This window comes from Artibeus jamaicensis, unplaced genomic scaffold (genome assembly GCF_021234435.1).
Source record: "Artibeus jamaicensis isolate MK-2021 breed Jamaican fruit bat unplaced genomic scaffold, CSHL_Jam_final scaffold_286, whole genome shotgun sequence".
Taxonomy (NCBI): Eukaryota; Metazoa; Chordata; class Mammalia; order Chiroptera; family Phyllostomidae; genus Artibeus; species Artibeus jamaicensis.
The window spans coordinates 3,321,952-3,345,748 of record NW_026522034.1 but is presented as its reverse complement, the minus strand read 5'-3'; the positions used below and the strand labels follow the sequence as shown (position 1 = coordinate 3,345,748).

Sequence of the window (23,797 nt, the reverse complement as noted above, 5' to 3'; positions counted from 1 at the left end):
GTCTCCACGCCACCGTCATGAGGTCACTTCCTGCGCGACGCCCTGGAAACCACAGGGCGGGCAATTAAGAGACAGGGCGCCCGGGAAATTTGAGAGTTTGGGGACCCGTCGGAGCGGGGCCTGAAGCCTTCCAGAGACGCACCTGGGCTGCGGTGTCGCTTGCTCCGCCTACTCACGTAGGCTGGAGTCCTAGTCGGAGTCTGGGTGTCGGGGGACCACGCTCTGTCTTGCAGTCTTGACGGCACACTCTGGCTTATCCTCCAGTATCCCTTACGAAGAGTGGTGATGTGGGCCATTCTTGGTCAGTCGCAGCCGTGGGACGCAATGTGTAAGCCCCGAGAGGGGAGTAAAGGACACAGGGAGCTCCCTTCGTAATTGATCTTCAGAGTTCATCACCTTAGGCTTCTTTCGGGGTTAGTGTCAACCAGTGTATGCTTAACTGCCCGCTCCTCCCCCCACCCCACCCCAGTAATCGTTACACGAGAAAATGCCACTCACTTTCCTGTGGCGTTTTTGTGTTGGTAGTCTTGATTTTTTGAAAAACGCAGGTGTTTAGGGCCAACGCTGAACGTAATGAGGAATTTTAGAGCTTAAAGAGCTGAGGTCATTGTGATGCCTGACACCTGGTTTGAGAACCACAGCTTGAGCAGACAGCATAGAGTAGGGCAGTGGGTCCAAACCTGGCTCTTTGCGACCCATAGAGGAACTTTGTAAGATTTCCACTTTTCAGGGACTCTCCTTCCAGCCCGTAACACCAGAGATTCACTGTTAGTAAGTCTGGAGGGGGCCTGGCATCTATTATGTTAAAGGTTCCTTCCAGTCGGTTCTGATCACACCCCAAAATTGGGATCTACTGGTGTATCGGATGCAGGATTGAATCCTGAGTTGAATTTATTACAAATAAGCTTTGCAATTCCAGATGAACTGGAAATAATAACTAACAAAGTTGCCATGAAATTAAATGAGATAATGTGTACCTGAACGTGGTTGATGGTTGTTGGGGCTGGGTGATAGTATATAGGGCCGTATTATACTGTTGTGTATGTTCAAAAGCCACCATAATTTTTAAAAAGACTTTTTTAGTAACATATATGTTCTTTTAAATTTATTTATTTTTCAGAGACAGGGGAAGGGAGGGAGAAAGAGAAACATCTGTTGGTTGTCTCACAAGCCCCCAGCTGGGGACCTGGCCGACAACCCAGGCATTCGCCCTGACCAGGAATCAAACTGGTGACCTTTCAGTTTGCAGACTGGACCTCAGTCCACTGACCCACACCAGCCAGGGTGAGTAACAAATACTTAAACATAAGTAACTAGCCAATGTCCAGCTTTATCGAGGTCAATGCAGCCTCACTTGGTATGTTAATATGGCCCAAATAATATTAGGAATGAAATCGTTGCAATAGGAACACCAGGAGCTAAGTGGCAGCCAGGGAGAAGTTTAACATTCACTGAAAGTGTAGTGGTGTTTGTTTATGGCACCTGTGTGAGGCACTCTGGAATAAAATTTAACAATGACTATTATAATAGTAAACTGAGACAGCGAACTATAACTAAAAATAAGTAAGCATAACTAGAAAGGAAAGTAAAAGAAAGAGATTCATAGACTTCAAAGTGTACTTGGGATAAAAAACAAAACAGCTAACTGGCTAAGACCTACTCTCAACAAAACCAGAAGTAGTAGCCTTCCTGGTGTGATAAAGTTAGCTCACTTTGGGAGCTTTAAGCAGTTAATCAATCAGCAGTAGAAAGATATGCAGGTACTAAAAGTTGATGAATAGCTACTGACCTGGAAAAAAGACAAAAAACCAGAAGGTCACAGAATAATATGTATATTACAGTCTCATTTTTATGAAAACAAGCTACATTATGTGATGTTCCCAAAACAAACGAACAATCAGCATATGTAAATGCATGGAGAATGGTCTGGCAGGAGAGATACCCTCTAAACTGTATTGTAGCTACTGGGGGAAGGGCCCGGCATGGGAGTATAAGAGTGGGTGAAGATTTTCACTCTTTACTATGTCCTGAGCCACATAACATTTCAGTCAACAATAGACCACAAATACAATGGTGGTACGCCATATAATGTAGGTGTGTAGTATAGGATTTACAATTTAGGTGTGTACTCTATAATGTTCGCACAATGATGCCTACAAGTGTATTTCTCAGAACACATCTTTTGTGTTGAGCGGCAGGTGTATATACTTCTAAATTGTCACAACAGTTGTTTAAAAGGGTTCTGAAATGGAGCTTTGCAGGAGCGTTCCGTTTACCCGCTGCTCTAGAAAAAGTTACTTCTACTTCACCAAAAACAGTAGGCCATTCGGAATGAACATGGGTTGTTTATACAGAAAAGTGTATCAAGGCTATTGAAAAATTATGATTTCATGTGCAGTGGCAATCAGTGGGGAAATCCATTTTAACAACTTGGATCCCAATCAGGGTTACTTCCCACTCCCACCCATGAGGAAAGGAAATTGACAGCAGTCCTCCAGTCACCTCAGCATGGTGAAGAATACAAAAGGGAAGAATTCAGGACTTAGAGACACAGATCAGGACACTTCTTAGTGTCCTGATATTTCAGATGCCATTAGCAAGCTCAAGTGCCCCACAAAGTGAGAAAATTCCCAGTTTAATAAATGGGGCAGAAGGCCAGCACCTTACAGGAGGTATTAAAGGAAAACAAAGCCTTCTAATAGCAATACAATCAGCACTTGTTTAAAAATTACTTAAAAGTAAGGTGGAGAAAGGGCATAAGTCACCATAATGCTCTGCCATTATCATATGACAGTCCTAGGACACAAGATCTTGACATCCAGAAAAGGCTCCACAGAGCTTGGGAGAGGAGAAAACCAGGCTCACTACACCAGAGGCACTTTTGGTGGTCACACATATTTAAGGTATTTTCAGCAAAAACTAGAAACTGGTTTCATAACTCCTCTACCTTGTAGTAATTGTAGCATATAAATTGCTTATTAATTACATAAAACAGTATTTTTTAAAAGTATGTATAAGTAGAATGTTCGTTTCATAGTTCTTTGATTCATTCAGTAAGCATTTATAGAGGGTCTGCCTTCCAGGTGTCCTGTTCTGTACCGGGTACTGGGACAGGGATGAAGATAGAGCTCCTGCCTTCAAGGTGCTCACATTCCAGAGGGAAAGACAAAGAATTACAACTACCATGATACAAAAGCAGAGAGTACAATGTGAGCATGTAAGAGAGGCCCTTACAAGGAAGTGGAGGAAGCGGGTAGTAACAGGGGAGTACAGGGTTTTCTGGATATGACCTTTGGCTGAGGTGCAGAGGATGAAAATGGATGAGTTAGATAAAATTAATTAGGCAAAAAAGGTCATTCCAGTAAAGGGAGAGGTACATAGATAACCATGGAAATGTGGATAAGTGTGGCCTATTCAAAAGCAAAATAAAATAAAAAATAAAAAAATTATGGCCCATTCATGGAAATACAAGCTCAACTGGATAGAGCATATATGTACAATGACAGAGTGCTGAGCAGGAGGCAGATCCCAAAGGGTTTTCTGTGCCCTAAGGAGCTTGGATTTATCCCAAGGGCAATGGGAAACAAATGAAGAGTTTTAAGCAAGAAACTGCTTATGGTAGGAGTGAGATCAGATGACAAACAATGACAATCCAAACTACGGTATTGCAAGTATGGTTGTGAGGTGAAGACAGACATTATAAAGATGTTTAGGAGATAGGATCAACTCCCAGGTTTACAGCTAAAGCAAAAGACTGTTTGGTGGTGCTATTTGCTTAGTTATGGAACAAAGAAAATGAAGAGGTTGTAGGTAGGCAGTAATAGAGGAGGAAAAGGAGGTAGATGATAAATTCAGGTCTGCCTACGTGAGTTTAAGGTACTTAGGGGAGCAGTTAAAATCCTTAGATTTGGAAAATTGAGGGCGTTGCACTAGGCCCCATACTTTGGATGGCCCCCGCTCTGTTTCTCCTCAAGCCAAGCCTTTCTCTGTGGGCTAGGGGGACATGACTGCCCAGAGCTCACACCCCCTTTTTCAGACCTCCGTTTCTTCTTCCTAAGGTTCCCACATTCCCTCTGCAGTGGCATGGGTCTACTTTCAGCCCATAAATGAGCCTCTGCCCCAGGTCTTTCCTCCTGAGAATGAACCTTACTGCCATTGTGCAACAATCCTAAGCCCAGGGACTGGCCAAAAAAGTGTCTGTTTAGGAGGCATGTGGATGGAGCTTGGAAATTCAGACCACATGTGGACCTGAGAAGCCCCTCACAGTATAAAGTAGAATAGGGGTAGTAAGAAAAGGCGAACAGGTCAAGGATCTCCATGTGTTCTCTTGCCCTGGCCGAGCTCGTGTTACAAATGGGCCTACTATTGGGCGTCTGGTGGGAAACTGGATACGCGGATCTGAAGCTCAGGAGAGAGATATGAGATTTAGAGGTCATCAATAACTAGGCTGATTAAAGTCCAAAAGTGGATGATGTGGTTCTGGAATAGCATGTAGCATGAGAAGAGTCAAAGGCCAAGGAGAGGACATTTAAGGAATATGCAGCGGAAGAGAATGATTCTAAGAAAACTGAGAAGCAGCAGCTAGGAAAATAAGAAAATTGAGCAGTTGGTGATGCCAGAGACCCAGGAAGAAGAGAATTTTAAGAGATTAGTCAACATACTAATGCTACAAAGAACTCAAGATATATATGCATTAGGCTTGGCAACTAGAATGTCCCTGCTGATTTTGACAGGAATTTAATAGTGGAGTGATGGGGTCAGAAATCAAATGTGTGTGGATTGAGGAGACAATGGGAGGTCAGCAAGTGGAAGCAGTGAGTACAGACAACATCAAGAAGGCACCGTATTTTTTAGACTATAAGACACACTCCCCCCGCCCCGCCCCGGCAATTTGGAAGGAAAATGAGGGTGCGCCTTATAGTCCGAATGTAGCTTTACATTTACATTGGTGAATTACTGTTATTTATGTTATTAAATATTTTACCACATTTTTTGCTTCAAAAATTTTCCTTTTTTCCTCCTTTAAAACCTAGGTGCATCTTATGGTCCGAAAAGTATGGGTAAGAAGTATGGCAACAGCTGCAGAGCCAGGTAAAATAAGGTAACAGTTTAGTGACAGAATTTCCCGAAATTGCCCTTAAGCTTTCATAAACTCCCAAGTTAGAGAACCCCACCAGGAATTGGTAGTTATAGACAGTTATCTGAATTGGATGGACCTTACCTGACCCTTGAGTCAAGTTTCTGGGAACCACTGTAGGTAAGTGGGTCCTTACCTCTCCCAACATGTGGAAGGGGGTGTCTTTTAAACAAAACTTGCTTCTACTTTCATGTACTGCAGGCCACACCAACGGTCTCTAACGAGGACATCGACCATTAGAGAATTAAACAAATTCTTAGGTCAAGAACAGTACAGAACTAATCCACAGTCCTTGACCTGACAGTACACATAACGGAGTTCCAGAATGGCAGAACTGAAAGAAACCTTAGGATTAAAAGAATAATAACCTTGGTGGGTCCCAGCAGCTCTGGCAACAGCACCAGAAGAAGCAGCAGTGGCCAGGCAGCCCTGTTTGGGAAGGCTCTCAGTGGGCTGAGGCCACAGGCAGCTTGGCTAGTGCCCACCTCTTCTCCATGGTGCCCAAGAAGTTCTGCTCTGCTGAGGCAGAGCAGAACCCCCCCGCCCCAAGGAGGATCCCAAAAGGAGATTAACAAGGTTATCAGCTAAACCTGCTCCTTCAAAAGTGGAAACAAAGCTCAGGAAGGCATCAGGAAAGGATAAATCCACAGACAAAAAGCACAAATGAAAAACGGAAGCAAAGGAAAAACTGATCAAAGTGACCAACCCAGAAACTAAAGATGTACCTACAGAAAATGGAGAAACTGAAAATCAGGAGAATCCAACCTCCAATGAAGCAGGAGAGAAGGAAGACATATCTGATTAGTCATATATCATGTCTTATGTGGTCCCTGTCTCCCTTCTTGTACAATCCAGAGGAATATTTTTATTAACTGTTTTGTAAATGCACGTTTTTAGCAGCTCTGGAAACATTTTTAAGAAGGAAAGGATTCAACTTCATCCCATCTGAATTGTAAGTGCTTTTTTTTAAGAGGTGAAAATTGAAATGTCTGTGTATTTATCCTCAGAACAACCAATGAAATCTCAATTATGAAAGAAAAAATAATAACCTTTGATTAGGCAAGAGTTTCTTTTTTTTTATTTCATCATTATCAATTCTTTTTTTAAATATATCTTATTGATTATGGTATTACAGTTGTCCCATTTCCCCCCCTTCACTCTCCTCCACCCTCCCACCCACATTCCCCCCCTTTAGTTCATGTCCATGTGTTACAACTTCCTTACCTTCTACATTTTCCATACTATTCTTACCCTCCCCCCTGTCTATTTTCTACCTATCATCTATGCTACTTATTCTCTGTACCATTTCCCCTCCTCTCCTCCTCCCACTGTCCTGTTGCTAACCTTCCATGTGATCTCCATTTCTGTGGTTCTGTTCCTGTTCTAGTTGTTTGGGTATGTTGCTTTTGTTTTTGTTTTGGGTGTGGTTATTAATAACTGTGAATGTGCTGTCATTTTACTGTATATGTTTTTTATCTTTTTTTTTAATAAGTCCTTTTAACATTTCATATAATAAGGGTTTGGTGATGACGAACTCCTTGAACTTGACCTTATCTGAGAAGCGCTTTATCTGTCCTTCCATTCTAAATGAAAGCTTTGCTGGATAGAGCAGTCTTGGATGTAGGTCCTTGTTTTTCATGACTTGGAATACTTTTTCCAGCCCCTTCTTGCCTGTAAGGTCTCTTTTGAGCTGACAGTCTATCTGATGGGAACTCCTTTGTAGGCTACTGTCTCCTTGTCTCTTGCTGCCTCTAGGATTCTCTCCTTCATTTTTATCTTGGCTAATGTAATTATGATGTGCCTTGGTGTGTTCCTCCTTGGGTCCAACTTCTTTGGGACTCTCTGAGCTTCCTGGACGTCTATTTCCTTTGCCAGATTGGGGAAGTTCTCCTTTATTATTGGTTCAAATAAGTTTTCCACTTGTTGCTGTTCCTCTTCCCCTTCTGGTACCCCTATAATTCAGATGTTGGAACATTTAAAGATGTCCTGGAGGTTCCTAAGCCTCTCCTCATTTTTTTGAATTGTTGCTTTTTCACTCTTTTCTGTTTGGTTGTTTCTTTCTTCCTTCTGGTCCACTCCCTTCATTTGAGTCCCAGTTTCCTTTCCATCACTATTGGTTCCCTGTGCATTTTCCTTCATTTCACTTAGTTTAGCCTTCATTTTTTTTCATCTAATTTTCAACCAGATTCAACCAATTCTGTGAGCATCCTGATTATCAGTATTTTGAACTGTGCATCTGATAGGTTGACTCTCTCTTGGTTGCTAGTTGTATTATTTCTGGAGCTTTGACCTGTTCTTCTGTTTGAGCCATTTTTTTAAAGGTTTTATTTATTTATCTTTAGAGGGGAAGGGAAGGAGAGAGGGAGAGAAATATCAGTGTATGGTTGCCTCTCGTGCGTCCCCTGTTGGGAACTGGCCTGCAACCCAGGCATGCGCCCTGGCTAGGAATCGAACTGCGGTTGTTTGGTTCACAGGCCCACGCTCAATCCACTGAAGCTACCCCAGCCAGGGCTGAGCCTTTTTCTTTTCTTTTTTTTTTGGTCTGGTTGTGCCTGTTGTGTAATGAGGGGCGGAGCGTTAGGTGTTCACCAGGGCAGGGTAACCCAAGTGACTGGGTTGTGATGCTGTATGTGGGGGCAGGGTCAGAGAGGGAGCAGTAGAGTTTGTTGGGCTCTCTCTTCGATTTCGGTCCCTTTTGCCGCTTCCCACAAGCAAATTGGGCCCTTCTGGTGCTGGTTCCCGGGTGGGTGGGCTTGTGTACGTTCTAGGACACTGTGGATCTCCCCACCAAACTCTCCTGTGAGGCTGGGAGCCCCTCCCAGCACCTCAATCCCCAAAAGTTTTTTCAGTCGGTGCATTTAGTCTTTATTTCCTGTCACTGGGGTCTGGGTTGCGCTGTCCTTCTCACTGACCGTTTTTAAACCCGCCTGATTTATCTGTGCACAAACCCATGTGTGTCTGCGGTCAGGCAGCTGCCTTTCGAGCCCTACTGGGTTTTCCTCTCAGGCCTGTTTGGTCCACTAACCACCGCCTTGTCCTGCTGAGACCCCACTCCCCCTGCCGCCAACTCTACCCCTCTCACCGGGCTGGATGAATGGTTTGTTGTTGTTGGACTTTGGTACAGTTTAGTTTTCTGTCTGTTTTGGTTGTGTTTTTGTTTCTAAATCTTTGTTGTCCTTAAATTTGGTTGTTCAAGGAGGTACAGTGTTTCCACCTACACCTCCATCTTGCCTGGAAGTCCTAACTATAATTTTTTAAAAAACGGAAAATATATGTTGGCAAAGATGTGGAGAAATTGGAATCCTCATGCATTGCTGGTAGGAATGTAAAATGGTGCAGCACTGTGGAAAACAATTTGTTAGTGCCTCAAAAAGTTAAACATCGGATTCCCAAATGACCCAATAATGCCACTTCCAGATATATACCCAAGAAAATTAAAAACATATGCTCAAACAAAATTTTGTGTAAGAATGTTCATAGAAGCACTATTTCCAGTGGCCAAAGGTAGAAACAACCTAAATGTCCAACAAAAAAAGAATGCATAAACGTGGAGACAGAAAGTAAGTTAGACGTTACCATGGGTTTGGGGGAGGGGGTAGGGGGACAGGACTGCTTAATGGATATGGGATCGATCACTCTAGATTTGCCTATTCTAGACATTTCATATAAATGGAATCAAATAAGATTTGGTCTTTTGCGACTGGCTTCTTTCAAAGATTTTGTTTTATTTATTTTTAGAGAGAGGGGAAGGCAGGGAAAAAGGGAGAAAAACGTCAATGTGTGAGAGAAACCTTGATCGAGAGCGTTGATGCTCAACCAGCTGAATTGCACACTGGTCAGGGCTGGGACTGGCTTCTTCCACTCAGCATGTTTCCAAGGCATCCATGTTGCAGTAAATACCAGTACTCCATTCCTTTTTATGGCCCAGTAATATCCCTGTGCTGGGTAATAGGGGAGGGTGTGTTGCCTGTTCAGAAAGACTGGCCAAGAGGAGGAGAGACGGACAATTTGTCGCTGGCGTAGCAGCATCCTTGCCTCAGACGTGAAGCCCCTCCCAACTCCAGCCACTAAGCCATTGTGTCCCCCCTCCCCTTTCCCTACTGGGATACTCGAGTGAAACCGGATCAGCAGCAATCGGCCTTTTCAGATGCTGCCACAGAGTTGCCACTTCATCCTCTGGTCCTAGGGCTTGAAACAGGAATGCCAGCTTCACGCCTCCTTTCAGGTTCCCAGACAGGCGTAAGGTTTTGCGTGGACGCAGAGACTCCAGATTTTCCTCACCAGGACCTGTGCATTTCCCATCACACAAACAGAGGTAAAGATTGCAAGTTGCACATCTTCATGCTCCCTCGTTCTCCTCTACCACTACCTTTGTGTCGTATCCTGAGATAGCTGATGTTTCCCCTGCAAGAGGAGTGCTGGGAAAAGTGAGAAGTAAATCCGAAATCTGATAGAGGTTACTATTATCTGTGCCATTCTAAAACATTAATAGATTTTTCCAGGAGGCACCTGCCTCATGTCAGTCAGTGCCGTGACCCCAGTGCCACCTTCTACTACTCCTTTTAGCTTTCCCCCACAATATTCTGCCTTGTATTTTTGGCCAAAACCATCACAACCACTCCTTCCTCTGCTTAAACAATACCACTAATCTTTATGTACATTTTGCTAACTTATCAGTTCATATCCTCCAACAATATAGCCGCTAGACCTGCCACCTTTAACGGACCATATTTCTAACACTCAACAATTCCACCAAGATGATGTTACAGACTCCATGTTTTCAGATCTGTTTTCTTGGCTAAGGCTATGATAATGGGACACTTAGTTATGGTCCGCCTACAAGAAATCCTTATACTTCTACTTGTGTTTCTCCTTTCTTATTCTCATAATAAAATGTTTTCTAGGCTGCTTAGGACAACTTGTGTCCTAGTCTCTAAAAGCCACTATGATCATCACTCCAAATTTCCCTTAAAACGCTGCCACATAGGTACAGAGCCAGTTGTTCTGTGTTTCCTTAGATTCTGTACCTACTCGGCATCCACTGATTGATGACATTAACTGTATTTTCTGTATTCCTGATGCTCTGGCATTTATGAGCCCTGGGAAGGACTGTCCTTCCCAGGGCCTCACCTACAGAGAGCAAAGAATGTGAACTAAAGCATATTTTTCATATACAAACCAACCAATCCAGAGTCTATGACCCCTCCTCACCATCTCTTTACCCAACTCTCACTCACCAAGCAAATGTTTCTCCTTCCTTAAAGCACCCCAGGATCAGGTACTAGGAAACTAGAGACGCCCCTGTGCCAAAGCCTGTGAGAATTAATCAAACTGCCCGGTCCTAAGATGTTGACTTGCCCTGCCTTGCCTTTTCCATGGGGACCAAAATAGAGGCTCTGGCCTAGGCTTTTTGCTTGCTGCTGTCTTCTGCCACCTGACCAAAACCTGGCATATCCCCTGCGGTCCTGCATGGCATGCAGTGACCCCTCTCTGGGACCTACGAATATAATAAACTTCTTTCTTCCAAGCTTCATTCTTATTTCCTCCTGTGGCCTCACCAACTTTACCATATCATATCCAGCATACATTCTGAGGACAGGTAGGAAGTATACCTCATTTTATGGTTGAGAAAACGTGGACTTCTGGACCTTAAGTCACTTACTAAGGATCATATAGTAAGTAGGTAGAAGAGCTACTTTTGAACTTTTGATAACATCAATGGAAAGACAAAACTGAAGGTACCAAACTTTCCAGGGAAGGGAGCCCTATATTCATTCAGCAACAGTTTTTCCTGGCAGTGCTTGAGCAGGTCGGGCAGACTTTACACTGAGTAAATGCAGAAGATTTTGATTGGCTATACAGAAGCAGGGAAAGATTCGGAATTGCTCTGACAGGTACAGGGGAAAATTCTGATTGGCCTTACACCAAAGCCGAGAAACTTCAACATTCTGCAAAGATGGTTCATTCTGACCACCTACTCCCTGATATGAGGCTTTTCTTTACATTTTGAGAAATTGATTTCCTACCGTAAAATATGCATAACATAAAATTTACTACTAGCAACATTTAGTACATTCACCATGTTGCACAACTATTACCACTGTCTAATTCCAGAACATTTCATCATCCTGAAAGGAAACTCCATACCCATTCCCATTCCTCCTTCTCCATTAGCCTGTCAATCACTAATCTACTTTTTGTCTCAATAGACTTGCTGACTCTGAAAATTTCATATAAGTGAAATTGTACAGTAAATGGCCTTTTGAGTCTGGCTTCTTTTACTTGTAATGTTTTCCAGGTTCATACATGTTTTGGCATAGACCATTACTTCATTTCTTTTTATGGCTGAATCATACTCCATTGTTTATCTGTTTGTCAGATGATGGACATTTGGGCTGTTTTCATCTTTTGGCTGTTATGAATGACACCACTGTGAACATCCATGTACAGATTTAGGCATGTCATTGTTAAGTCATGTGGTAATCCTATGTTTAAGTCACTGAGGAACCAACCAATTGTTTCTCTTCACTGGTTACACTATTTTATGTTCTTATTAGCAATGTATAAGGGTTGCAATTTACTTCTATCCTCCCCAACACTTTTTATTTTTCTTTAAAAATTATTATTATTTTAGTTAATGTAAAGTGATATTTCATTCTGGTTTTAGTTTGTATTTTCTTGAATGAACAATGATATTGAGTACCTTTTAATGTTTTTTTGGCTATTTTTATATCTTCTTTGGAGAAACAGCTATTCAAGTCCTTTGTTGATTTATTAATTGGGTTGTTTGTCTTTTAGTTGTTGAGTTGTAAAAGTTCTTCATGTATTCTGAATAATAGTCTTCTATTTCTGTGTTTCTGTGTTTTTTAAGAGCTTTATGGTTTTAGCCCATATATTTAGGTCTTTGACCCATTTTAAGTTAATTTTTGTAAATGGTGTAAGGTAAGAATCCAAATTCTCCTTTTACATGTGAATACAAAGTACCATTTGTTGAAGAGACTATTCTTTCCCCACTGAATGGTCATGGACTCTCATTGAAATTCCATTGACCATATATATGAGGCCTGTTCAAAAAGTATCCAGCCATGTACTATAAAAAACAGAGACATTTCTTGAAGAAAATATAAGATACAATAAACATTGTACACAGGACAATGATGCCTCTGTCCCCTTCAAAGTAGGCACCTTGCGACTTCACACACTTCTTGCAGCATCTCTTCTGCTCCTCAAAACACTGCAACATCCTTGTTAAAATCGCCATCAGGTGCCCCATCGTATTTTCCTGAATCTCATCAATGGTATGAATCTCTTCCCTTTCTAAGGTGATTTTAGTTTTAGGAAAAGCCAGAAGTTGCAGGGTGCCAAATCTGGGCCATAGGGGGACTAAGTCACCTCAGTAGTTTGATGTTTCTCAAAAAAACTCTGCGTGTGACATGATGCATGAGTGGGTGCATTGTTGTGATGAAGCTGCCAATCACCAGTTGCCCATATCTGGCCATTTTTGTCCTTTAATGTGTCTCAGCCGACAAAGAATATTAAGGTAGTACTCCTTAATAATTGTTTGGCTGGGAGGAACAAACTTGTAATGGACAATACCTTCCCAATCAAAAAACACAGTTAACATGGTCTTAATCTTGCTGAGATTTTGCTGTCTTCTTCTTGATCATCTTTGAAGTGTTTGTGCCATACTTGTATTTGCACTGCACTCACATGTCCCTGGAAGGCTTGTGAATCATATTTCTGTGGAGGAATGTTCAAGCTTAATGCAAAATCTGATGCAGATTCATTGCTCTACACTCTCAGTCATTTTGAATGTGACAGCCACACAGTAGACATGCTCACTCAATGGCTTTACCAGCCCCACTGACTAGTACAGTGAAGTCATTGTTCACACATGCACATTCCAATCCACTCTCTGTGGCTGCCAGTTTACATCAGTGTTGCACAAACCATTCTCATTTCATTAACAATGGCTGGATGTTTTCCAGACAGATATCGTATATGGATTTATTTCTGCACTCTGTGTTATATTCCATTAACCTAAATGTCTGTCCTTATTCCAGTGCCAGACTGCTTTGATTATTGTAGCTTCATGATAAGTGTTGAAATCTGATAGTGTGATTCTTCCAACTTTATTAATTTTTTTTAGTAGAAATCTCAGCAAAATCTCAGGGTCTTATGATTTAAAAGAACAATATTTTTCAGCACTAACCTTGGAAGCAACACTTTTTTTTGTTCTTTTTAAAATATCCCCTTTGATTCTATTTTTTAAATAAAAAATTTTAAAGATTTTGTTTATTTTTAGAAAGAGGGAAAGAAATGGAGAACTAGAGGGAGAGAAACATCAATGTGCAATTGAAACATTGATCGGCTGCCTCTCACACACCCACACCTGGAAACTAAGCCTGCAATCCAGGCATTTACCCTGACCAGGAATCGAACCAGCAATCTTTCCCTTTGTGGGATGACACCCAACCAACTGAGCCACATGGATTAGGACTCCCCTTTGATTTTTTTTTTTAATCTAAATGAGACCACAAAATTCTGACTTATGTTCCTAGATCTTCACAGCTGTGTGTATTCCTTCTCTGTGTCCAATTGATCATCAGGTGTTCAAATAGATTTGATAACATAGTTGATCCATTTTCCTTCTCTGTGATGTCCTTAGATGAAGTGGTTTTCCTCATAGTGGCTGGACAGTAGTTTTGAAACTCTGGAGTTCTGGCATCAGATGACTGATGTAAAGATGCCAATTAGAACTGTAAGTAGGATTTGAAAAGCACCTCTAAACCATAATTCAAGGTCTTCCAAGGTCTAACCATGAGAATTGGTTCCAAAAGAGTAATTTTGAACACCAAGTAGTTCATTTTTATATTTTGTGTGAGGACTGTCTACTTGAGCAGAAATATTTATCCAAATATACAAGAGGAGGTATTTGCTAATGAACAGATAACACCCTATTCAGCCAACAAGTAACCAAGTCTTATTCTATAATTTAACCTCATGACTGCCATAGGAAGAAAAAATTGTAATATAGTGTTCAAATGCAGAAATACTAAATCAAGGAGCAAATGCACTCACAAAGAGTGGGAAAGTAAATTTTTTGGCTCCTCGTAGATGATCTGTACTTAAACAGGTATATCACTTAGAGTAGATTAATTCATTAAAGATACTGTCAGAAAGTGGGAAATATTAAAATCCAAGAGTGGCATAAAATACATTCCTAAATTTCAGGCTCCTCACTTCCTTTAAGGTACCCATTGTATAGCAATATTCCTTTCAAATAAACACAAAAGCACAATCTATAATTTTGTTAAATTTGTATTTCTTAAATGTCTGGGAACTAATATAACAAAATACGTTCTAAGTGACATATTTAGTAACAAAAGAGTGTAGTTAGTCCTGCTGTGACAGGATAGTAAAAAACTAGAAAAATTCCTGAGCAAGTGGAATAGGGAAACTGAGACATGAAAATTAAATAAGGCCAAACAGTTCGAGCAACTTACAGCCAGCTGGTGAATTGCATGACCTTATCTGCCCTAACCAAGCGTTACTGAAAGCAGGTCTGACTGCCTGTCACTATAATAGCCAGTACTCAAGAGGAAAGTGGTTTTATGCAGATGCTGGCCATCTGGAAGGTAGGGCATTCGTGTCACAAAGCCCATCTCCTGGGAAGATGGTGGACTCATGTCTCAAAGTCCATCTCCATATCTTCATGGAGGCAGAGGTTTTATAAGGAGGGAGTGGAAGACAGAACAAAGAGATCAAGGAAAGGAGTTGAAAAGTCTCAACATGCAAACTAGCACTGTCCATTCCAATAAGGCAAGTGATGGTCCAGAGTGCATCGTCCTGGTTTAGTCATCCTGGCTTCACGCCATCCTAACTCCATGGTCGAAGGTCAGCAAATCTTCCATAAATGGGATGCTTGAAGGCCAGAGTGTGTATCTTTTGAGCCGTTAGTTCCTAGGATTCCTATACAAACATGCTATTCTGAACTATATATTAGTCAAAATCAGCACTTACAGACACAATGTCAAAAGTATGGTAGGGTGGGTTGCATTTTCCCTGCCATTACAGTCTTCTGCTTTTACACAACAACACTTGAGAGAGAATGGTTCATACCTCTCCTCCCAAACCAGAGAATACATATCTTAAATCTCCCTGGTCTGGGAAAATAGAACAGAGACACAATAAATGCCATTTGTGCCAGCTACACCCAGGGAAAGATGAAGTCAAGGGAATAAATAACAACAACACCCGCCCCCCCCAAAAAAAAAACATTAAAAACCAGTCAGACCCAAGATAAAAGTAAAACATAGCAGACCAAAGAATATTCCCAAACTCCTCTATGTGCTCATTTTGATGCATCAGCATATTTAAAATGCACCTGGAAAGCTGATGCATATTCTGCTGACACCATCCCCTAAGATTCTCACCAGCAGAAAAAAGATAAAAAGCCCTCAGGACAAAGACTCTGCAGGCTCACTCTAGAGCTCACTCATGCCCCTTCCTTGGCATGAACTTTTTACTTCCTCCTAGACTCTGAGTCCCCAGGAGACTTGCAGCCAGAGAAGCAGTTGGCAGCAGCAGCCCCACCAGGGCTTACTCCTTGTTCCTGTTTCCATGACTCCCTTTTTCTCTCACTTTTCAGTGAGCTAAAAGAAGCCCCACCTTATCTCACTTCTGTCTCTGTGACCTTCACTTCCCAGGGAGGTAACAGCAGCCCCTCCTTGGCTCACTCCTTTCTTATAACATCTCTCTGGAGCCAAAGCAGAGCACCTACTATGTTTGCTCCATTACTTCTTCTACCCTCCCTACCCTAAGGTCTTCCTTTTTTCACTCTTCCCAGCTTTAATGAACATACTCTCAAAATCACCTGGACTCATGTTGTGAAATTTTTCCTACATGCACTCAAGAACCCACACACTACAGGCTGGCCTGAGGCAGACCCTCTCTGGGCCATTCCCTGTCAGGTAACACTGCCAGCACAAAGATTTCTTGATTGATTAGTTGAGTGTGAAAGTGTTTTTGGTATTTCATGTGATGTGGCCCAATCAGCAATATTTTATATTACATAGCTTTACAAAAACCTATGAACATTTATAACAGGTATTTATGTCATATTTACAAGAGATATCTTAACACAAGCTATATATCTAAAATATTTTTGAACTATCAGAACTAGATTATTCCTCAGTATAATCAGCCCATATATCTTTTTCTTTACTAAAATTATTAATTGTGGACCAATTATAAACAAATTAATTTCCATAAATGAGCCTTATCACAATTTTAGCTGGTGGTATTTTTAATAAAATACTTTAATAGAAGAGATCACATTAGTATTCTTGGAGATAAATGATAAATCCAACAAATTAAGTTTCCCGTGGTAGTTACTGAATCTAAAACATGAGCAATGTCTATATAAAGAATCAGTCCTAAAATTAGGATGGTCAGAAAAACTTTTTTTAAAAATTTAAGTATATTTTATTGATTATGCTATTATAGTTGTCCCGATTTTTCCTCTTTATCACCTCTCTCTCCTGTACCCCCCATCCTCCAGCATACCCCCACCTTAGTTCATGTCCATAGGTTATACATATAAGTTCTTTGGTTTCTGTATTTCCCATACTATTCTTAACCTACCCCTGTCTATATTATGTCTACCAATTGTGCTTCTTATTCCCTATACCTTGCGCCCCCATTTTCCCCCTCTCCCTCCCCATAGATAACCCTTCATGGGATCTTCATTTCTGTGATTCTGTTCCTGCTCTAGTTATTTGCTTACTTTTTGTTTTTGTTTTTTTAGGTTCAGTTGTTGATAGTTATGAGTTTGTTGTCATCTTATTGTTTGTAGTTTTTTACTATCTTCTATTTCTTAGATAAGTCCCTTTTACATTTCATAAAGTAAGGGCTTGGTGATGATGAACTCCTTTAATTTGACCTTATCTGGGAAGCACTTTATCTGCCCTTCCATTCTAAATGAAAGCTTTGCTGGACAGAGTAATCTTGGATGTAGGTCCTTGCCTTTCATGATTTTGAATACTTCTTTCTGGCCCCTTCTTGCCTGCAAGGTTTCTTTTGAGAAATCAGCTGACAGTCTGATGGGAACTCCTTTATAGGTAACTGTCTCCTTTCCTCTTGCTGCTTTTAAGATTCTCTCCTTATCTTTAATCTTAGGTAATGTAATTATGACGTGTCCTTGGGTCCAATTTCTTTGGGACTCTTGGGGCTTCCTGGACTTCCTGGAAGTCTGTTCCCCTGTGCCAGATGGGGGAAGTTTTCCTTCAAATAAGTTTTCAGTATCTTACTCTTCCTCTTCTCCTTTCAGCACTCCCATGATTCAGATGTTGGAATATTTAAAGTTGTTCCAGAGGCTCCTAAGCATCTCCTCGGTTTTTTTTTTGAATTCTTGTTTCTCCATTCTTTTCCAACTGGATGCTTATTTCTTCCTTTTGTTCCAAATCGCTAATTTGAGTCCCAGTTTCCTTCCTGTCACTGTTGGTTTCCTGTATATTTTATTTCACTCTGTGTAGCCTTCATTTCTTCCTTCATTTTGTGACCGAGCTCAATCAATTCTGTGAGCATCCTGATTACCCTGATTACCAGTGTTTTGAACTCTGCATCAGATAGGTCATCCATCTCCTCATCACTTACCTCTTTTTCTGGAGTGTTGATCTGTTCTTTCATTTGGGCCATATTTCTTTGTCTTGGCACACTGGTCTTGATGAATATCTCTTTGACTCCTTGGTTGTCAGAGTTCCATGCAGTTTGCTATTCTGGAAATTCTGGTTGTTTATTGTTTTTAAATTGATTGTTATCCTTTTGGTTGTACAAGGAAATGAAGCATTTCTACGTACACCTCCATCTTGGCCAAAACTTGAATTCTCCAAAAATTAATTATTAAAAATAGTTCAAACAATTTAGAAGGTAAATTAGTAGCCCTATTTACAGGCATGATCTTTTTTTAATTTTTCTTTTTTAGAGAGAGAGAGAGGATGGGGGAGAGAGAGAGAGAAACTTTGATTTGTTGTTCCACTTGTTCATGCATTCATTGGCTGACTCCTGTATGTGCCCTGACTGGGGATCTAACCCACAACCTAGGAGTATCAGACAATGCTCTAATCATGATCTTGATTTTAAAAGTTTTGGTTTGAGCTGTCTACTTCCATGTATCCCTGCCTCTGCACTAAAATGGTCCTGGAGACCCTGACTTGGTCACTGAGTATAGTCTGGCAAGTGTCTATGTGGGTTATTGAGTCTTTTTTTTTTTAAGATTTTATTTATTTATCTTTAGAGGGGAAGGGAAGAGGAGAGGGAGAGAAACATCAATGTGTGGTTGCCTTTTGTGTGTCCCTTGCTGGGAACTGGCCTGCAGGGAACCTGCCTGCAACCCTGGCATGTGCCCTGACTGGGAATCGAACCGCGATTGTCTGGTTCGCAGGCCCGTGCTCAATCCACTGAGCTACACCAGCCAGGGCGTTATTGAGTCTTTTTGATGTTCCTTCTGGAAGACTCAATTTGTGATCTATAACTTGTAGCAGGAACCTTTAGGCAAGTGTAAGGAAACAACAAATTACTTGAGCCTGATAAGACCAATTGGCTCTGGTTAATTTAATTTAATAACCAACAGTACTAGACTTAGGAAAGTGGAATCCTCTGTTGAGAATAATATATATACACTAATCTATAAAGATTTAGTCACTCATTAATACCACAAAATGTTATAATAACTGTTCCCAATTGAAAATGGTATTTAAACCTTGAAACAAAAATTGTTCATTAATCTGTGTGTGACTATTGTTTTGGTTGTTGCAGGTCAACATGACAATGTCTATTCTCAAAAATGTACTTAGACCCTGAAACATACTTATATTAATAACAAAACTGAACTTCCCTTTGATGTGTCAGGTATATTTTCATCTGTGTTTGGGAAACAAAAAAATTCTTAATAGTTTAAGTTAAATAAAATGTGGAAATAAATCATACAAATCCCTATTACTTTTCCTTTCATAAGAAGCAAATTTTTCAGCCGAGATGGAAGAGTAGGTAGATACGCTTCTCTTCCTCACACAACCAAAAGTAATACAACAACCAATTTAAAAGCAAAAATCAACCAGGACAACCAGAAAATCAAACAGAATGGAAGTCCAACAAGCAAGGAGTTAAAGAAGGAACATTCTTCCAGACTGGTAGAAGGGGTGGGGACAGGCAGCTGGGGTGGAGAGTACGCATGGCAAGGCAGCCACTGGAGGACCAGGCAGACAAGGCTGTGGCTGGCAGTCCTACATTTGCATGCAGATAAACTGGGAGGAACAACTGGGGAGCGAGACAGACTACATAATGCAGGGTTACAGCATGGGGAAAGAGCCTCAAATCCTCTGGCTGTAAAAACCTGTGGAGGTTTCAGAGGCAGGGGACACTCCCATCCTCACAAGAGAGTTCTTTGGAGAGACCCACAGGGTCCTAGAATGTACTCAAGCCCACCCATCCAGGAATCAACAACAGAAGGGCCTAATCACTTGGGGGAAGTGGGGGAAGTGACTGAAAGTCAGCCAAGAGCATAGCAAGTGGCATGGTTCCCTCTCAGATTCCTCACCCACACACAAAGCACAACACTGAGACATGGGTTGGCCCTCCCTGGTGAATATCTAAGGCTCTGCCCATTATAACAGGTGAGCCAAGACAAAGCAATATGGCCCAAATGAAAGAACAGATCAACAGTCCAGAAAAACAACTAAGCCATAAAGAGCCAACCTATCAGATGAAGAGTTCAAAACACTGGTAATCAGGATGCTCACAGAAAAGGTTGAGTTTGTCACAAAATAAAGGAAGAAGTGAAGCCTATGAAAAGTGAAATAAAGGAAAATGAACAGGGAACCAAAAGTGACGGGAAGGAAACTGGGACTCAAATTAGCGATTTGGAACAAAAGGAAGAAATAAGCATTCACCTGGAACAGGATGAAGAAACAAGAATTAAAAAAAAAAAAAAAAGAGGAGATGCTTAGAAACCTCTGGAACAACTTTAAATGTTTCAATATCCAAATCATAGAGGTGCCAGAAGAGAAAGAGCAAGAAATTGAAAACTTATTTGAAAACATAATGAAGGAAAACTTCCCCAATCTGACAAAGGAAGTAGACTTCCAGGTGGGCCAGGAAGCTCAGAAAGTCCCAAAGAAGTTGGACCTGAGGAGGAACGCACTAAGACACATCATTATTATATAACCAAAGATGAAAGATAAGGAGAGCATCTTAAAAGCAACAAGAGAAAAGTGTTACCTACAAAGGAATTCCCATCAGACTGTCAGCTGATTTCTCAAAAGAAACCTTACAGGCAAGAAGGGGCTAAAAAGAAGTATTTCAAGTCATGAAAGGCAAGGACCTACATTCAAGATTACTCTGTCCAGCAAAGCTATCATTTAGAATGGAAGGGCAGATAAAGTGCTTCCCAAATAAGGTAGTGTTCCATTCTGTGTCCCATTTCCACAAAATGTACCCATTCTCCAGACTCTTATTATAATAATTTACTTGTTCTTTATAGATTTATCACCACGTGTGTGTAATTCATTTTCTAAATTGTGATATGTCTTTTAAGTCTCTTCCCTATGTACAAGGTTTCCCTCCCTTTATTTTTCTTGCAGTTATCTGTTGAAGAACACAGGCCTTAGACTAGAGTCTCCCAAAGTCTGAATTTATTGCTTGCACACTTATGTTTCCAATCAGCATGTTTCCTCATTCTCTGTATATTGCAAATTGGCAGCTGGATCCAGAGACTCGGTTGGACTGTGGTTCAGTCCCTTGCAATATTGCAGGTAGTGCTGGATTCTTTCATCAGAAACCATGTCTGGCTTTCTCTGTTTTTATGTTAGCAGTTGGGTGCAATGCCCAGATCCATTAATTCATTGGTGGCTGCAAAATAGGGACATTCTAATTCTATTGTTTGTTTTTAATTTATTAATTGTAAAACTTTTACTAAGAGATACTTTTTACCTACTATTAATTTTCTATAGGTTTTCTATAGTTCTTGTAGGAAAGATAGAACAAATGCTTTATTTTGGCTTTGGTTTTTCACTTTTCAAGATAGTTCCTTTGACAGTAACCAGTTAATTTTTTAATATCTTTATGAACTCACGGACTCAGACATATTTGATGTATTTCAATACATGGAAATAATATTATGATGCTCAGATTGTTCTATCTTTGGCCATTTGGAGCCTTTTCAGTAGACTCCTGAATGGCTTAATCTACTCCTGGTCATCTTGTGGTGTCTTTGCTCTGTGATATAAGTAACTGTTTCAGGCTCATCCTTTACATTTCTTCCCCAAATCTGAGAACCAGTGTTTCTCCAAGGAGCCCTGTATGGCAATCGAGGTATTGGGAGTGCTCATTGTTATGAGTTGGTCATTGTTTCTAATACTTAGAAATATACATAATGTATGTATATGACATATATAATTGTTAACTTAATTTTTGTATTATATCTGTATCTCTTTTCTTCTATACCCAAAATCCTAGCTATTAAGGATACAGGGGATTATGAATTAGAATATTCTCATTATTAATTACTCATTTGTTTTAGCCCATATTATACTATAGTCTCATAATAGAAATACTAATTATGATTACCAACATGACTACTGAGAACACTGAAATTGTTGTGCATGTGACCCCCATTCCTCTCTCACTTATTTTTTAGGAAAGAAGGTTGACAAATTTTGTTATTTTTATTGTCTTAATTAGTTTCAACTAAACAATTCAGTGGTTTTTAGTATATTAAAGAAGTTATATAGGCTGTACACCTGAAACTAAAACAAAATAATATTGAGTGTAAACTCTAATTGAAAAATAAAAATTTTTTAAAAGAAGTTATACCATCATCACATTATTTAATTCCAGAATATATCCTATCACCCTTGTACCTTCCTCTCCCCCATCCCCTACCCCCTGGCAACCACTGAGGGACTTTCTGTCCCTATGGATTTGCATGTTTCAGACATTTCATGTAACTGGAATCATACAATATGTGGCCTTTTATGTCCGGCTTCTTTCAGCAAGATATTATCAGGATCATCTATGTTAACAGCATATGAGACAAGTTATTACTATTTTTTAATTCTCACTCAAGGATATTTTTATTGATCTTAGGAAGGGGGAAAGTGAAAGAGAGAAACATTGATGTGAGAGAGAAACTGGTTGCCTCCCGTACACACTCGGACCAGGGATCGAACCCACAACCCAGATATGTGCCCCCCACCTAGAATCAAACCCCAAAACTTTTGGTATATGGGAAAATGCTCCAATCAACTGAACCACCCAGCCAGGGCAAGTTATTTTTTAAGTAAAAAAAAAATCAATCAGTACAAAAATGATTGGGCATCAAATTCCTCATCCCCTACTAAAGAGTCCTGCTACAACTAACTGCTTGTTTCCTGCAGGGGCCTGAATGCATTGGTGAGTGGGAGCTGTCTACCCCTGCCAGAAAGCCACACATGAACAACACCTGCTGGCCACTGCACAGTTCTTCTGGAAGACACCTGGGCTGGGACTCATATCCAAGATACATCTCCCCTCAACCCCTCAAACCAGAACAGCTCCTGGCTACATAAATCTAGCATCTCCCCCTATTTGCCACCACTCTGCCATCCCAGATGAACAGGGGCTTTCAGTGTTAAAATCTGGGCCACATGCTGCTCAAAGGCCTTCTTCTTCATCTATGACTAGCCATAGGTTCTAAGATGGCTGCAGAACCTGAGCCAGGCATGACTAGTGAGGAACAGACCACAATTTCTGAACTGAGATCCTCTCTCTCTCTACACTGACCAGAGCCTACCTTGTTGGATCCAAAAGAGACTACCTCTCTTCCTTCAAGGAAGGCTCTGCACCGCTGTCCCCAAGACCCAGTAACCTTTCCCACCACACCCACCCAGGCTCTGGGCCTCACCCTCCAATATGCATCTGCTTTGTAGAACCCTGATAACAATGAGTAGGATGATGTGTTTATGAGTCAGTTCCTCCAAACCACTTGGGAGGCTCCCTAAGTCAGGGGCCATGTTTATTCACTTTATACCCCCATTCCTCGGTGCCTGGTCCAGCGAATGCTGTTCATCAATGTGTGATCAGTTAGAGAGGGAAGAAGGCAGTGCGCCCATCCATATTGTGAGCTGTCTGAGAGCAGCGCTTCACCTCCTAACTGTATCCTTCTCCTTCTCCTCCTCCCACAGTGAAACTAGATGCAAGATTGGGAGCAGGATGGGAATGTAGACAAGTGACGGCTTCATTCAAGATTAAAAGATCTCCACCTGTAGGATTTCTGCGTAATATCTTTATTTAGCTCAGGAAGATGTTTCCTCACATTTCTGGATACATGGGTATGAATTTACTATATTCAGTAAATTGTTAAGCTTTTACATATGATAAGTGCAAACATGCAAGTACAATGTAGGCTAAAATGAAAAGCTCCTTGCATAAAAATATTTTTTAAAAGACACATTAGTACAAGGCATAGAGAAAGGAGACCAACACAAGGTGACTGAATTATCATCCCCCTACCCGGTCCTGATGCCTAAATAAAGGACTCTCTCATCTGTGCTCTTCTAAGACAGGTCCCCAGCTCCTCCTGGACAGGAACAGAGGCCTCATAAGGCCAGGAGGCACTACTGT

General features: G+C 41.0%; 1 long non-coding RNA gene across 3 annotated transcripts; it reads left to right on the top strand.

Annotated features, from left to right (window-relative positions):
• Window positions 1-48: 48 nt before the first annotated feature.
• On the top strand, window positions 49-23,779 carry LOC128626109 (uncharacterized). Of its 3 annotated transcripts, none has more exons than XR_008390013.1 (4): window positions 49-413; window positions 1,121-1,284; window positions 5,034-5,091; window positions 22,573-23,779. It is a non-coding gene; the product is annotated as an uncharacterized LOC128626109 (long non-coding RNA). The 3 variants fall into 3 exon arrangements; XR_008390012.1 differs by having other exon boundaries at window positions 5,034-5,101; XR_008390011.1 differs by lacking the exon at window positions 22,573-23,779 and having other exon boundaries at window positions 5,034-5,606.
• The last annotated feature ends 18 nt before the right edge of the window (window positions 23,780-23,797 follow it).